The 2,182-nt window shown below is 42.4% G+C and overlaps 1 pseudogene; it reads right to left on the bottom strand.

The window, feature by feature from the left end:
* Positions 1 to 956: 956 nt before the first annotated feature.
* Positions 957 to 1,610, bottom strand: LOC103084288 (39S ribosomal protein L48, mitochondrial pseudogene; annotated as a pseudogene).
* Positions 1,611 to 2,182: the final 572 nt, after the last annotated feature.

Here is a 2,182-nt window from a genome sequence, read left to right as displayed (position 1 = left end):
CCCTGCATTGGCAGGCAGATTCCTAACCACTGCGCCACCAGCGAAGTCCCTATATTCTCTATTTTTTCAGTTTTTATTTTTTTGTAAATGAATGAGCAGGGCTCTGTTCCAATAAACCTTTATTTACAAAAACAGGCAATGGGGTTTTGGAACTGGATAGAGGTTGCACAACACTGCATATGCATTAAATACCACTGAATTATTCACTTTAAAATGGTTCATTTTGTGACATGTGAATTTCACCTCAATAAATTCTTTTTAAAAAGCAAATAGGCAGTTGTTGGGATTTGGCTCACAAGCAGTAGTTTTCTGACACGTGACCAAGATCAATCTTTAATTCTTTGCTTCAACTCATTCCAGGCAACCCTAATTTGCAGTTATGTAACATCTACCTGCATACTTATGACAGGTCACTCACTACCCCACAAGGTAATTTTTTTTCACTTACGGACAGACCCTGATCCTACCTGGAGGGTTTTTTCATATACAAAATCTCCCTCCCTATGCCTTCTATCCACAGAGAGTTTACTTATGATTGTCTGCTTCACTAAAGGGACTCCATGCCAGGTTGATTTAAAGGATGAGTTCACTCTAACTGGAGAAATACTGAAGGGGGACATGCTTATATGCTAAAGCACCAGGCAAAGAGAAATTGAATCCCTTAGTTAAATATACTCGACAGGATGGACTGACTTCTCACATACACACACATCCATCATCAGCAGATTTTTATTAGATGGAAGATACCTAGGCTTGGCTCAAAGGAAAGTGGTGACAATCGGCAAGCACTCCTCCACAGAGCAGAGGAGGCATCCCTGGCTGTGGAAATGGGTACTTATGATATTGAGGGTCAGGGTCCCCTGCTTAACTTTGGCCACCCAGGAAGCTCTTCCCCTTGCCACTCAGTATCACCAGTGCTGGCATGAAAGGGTCTGCAGTGAGCTAGTTAAACTTGGCTATAGCAGTTCTTCCAGTTCTGGCCGAGCTTTGAACCTTCATTTGAAGTCTTCCTCAGTGTGCTCCCTCACTGACAGTTTGACTCCTTCAGGAAGATTGCTTTGGATTATTTCCAGGAAAATCTCTGCAAATGTAGCGCTCCAACCGCTGATCTGAACCACTCGCCCACGGGTGGTAAGAACTGAGTCCAGGAGCATTTTGCTGCCTTGGACCTGAAACTGCAACGCCACCACGGTTTTGGTGGGCATCACATAACTTTCCTCGACTTTAATGGAGAGATGGTAGCAGAGGTTGTGAACATACTGGGCATAACTCTCTGCCAGGGCCATATCATATGCAGTCAGGTGAATGTTTCAAACCGCATATTCATAATCTGTCCCCAAATTAATGGGTCTCACTTCCACTTTTCCCCTCTTCTTCCTGGGCTGAACAGGAAACAAAAGAGAAAGAAACTCTTGTGCTTTAACTAGGTGCTTGTATCTTCCAATGCCATGCGTGGGTTGTGACCTGTAGTGCCAACTGATGCTCAGCAGAATGCCACCTGCAGAACAGAGGGGATTCTCTCCTGAGGTTCTGAACCTCAAGAGGGAAAAGGCTTGCTTAAAAATGGTGTCATTCCTCAGACACAGCGCCTTTCCCAGAGCTCCATTCATCCTTTGCTGCTGTGCGGCCTGTAATTGTGCCAGCTGAAGATCGGCCCAAGAAGCCGTGACCGCTGGGTGTCCGAAAACACTCTATTTTTTCAGTTTTATCTTCCAGTTCACAAACTTTCTTTCTCTTCAGCTCTATCTAACATGACATTTAATCCATCCACAGGATTTTTAATTTTTTTTGTACATTTTAAATTTCTAAAAGTTCTATTTGATTCTTTTTCCTATTTGTTAGGGAGTTTTTTTTAATAGTCTTGTCTGCTCGAATTTTCAAGCTTATTTTGAATTGATTTAGACATATTCCATTTCATATTCAATTTATGATAATCCCAAAGTCCCTGTGGGTCTGTTCTAGTGTCTCTTGTCCCACCTGTCCTCATGGGACTGACTTCACATGCTTTGTGATTTTTGACTATCGGCAGCTCACTTTCCTTGGAATTTTTTTCTGTAAAAACACTTCAAGGGCTGGGTTGAAGTTAAGTTTCTCCAAAGGTAAATTATATTTGCTTGCGTCCCTAGCTTGGGATCACTTCCAAACAAGGAATATTTTAAATTTGCTGCTTGAGGTTTTTCAG

The sequence above is a fragment of the Lipotes vexillifer genome, unplaced genomic scaffold (assembly GCF_000442215.2).
Source record: "Lipotes vexillifer unplaced genomic scaffold, Lipotes_vexillifer_v1.1 scaffold112, whole genome shotgun sequence".
Lineage (NCBI taxonomy): Eukaryota > Metazoa > Chordata > Mammalia > Artiodactyla > Lipotidae > Lipotes > Lipotes vexillifer.
This window is presented reverse-complemented; position numbering and strand designations above follow the sequence as displayed.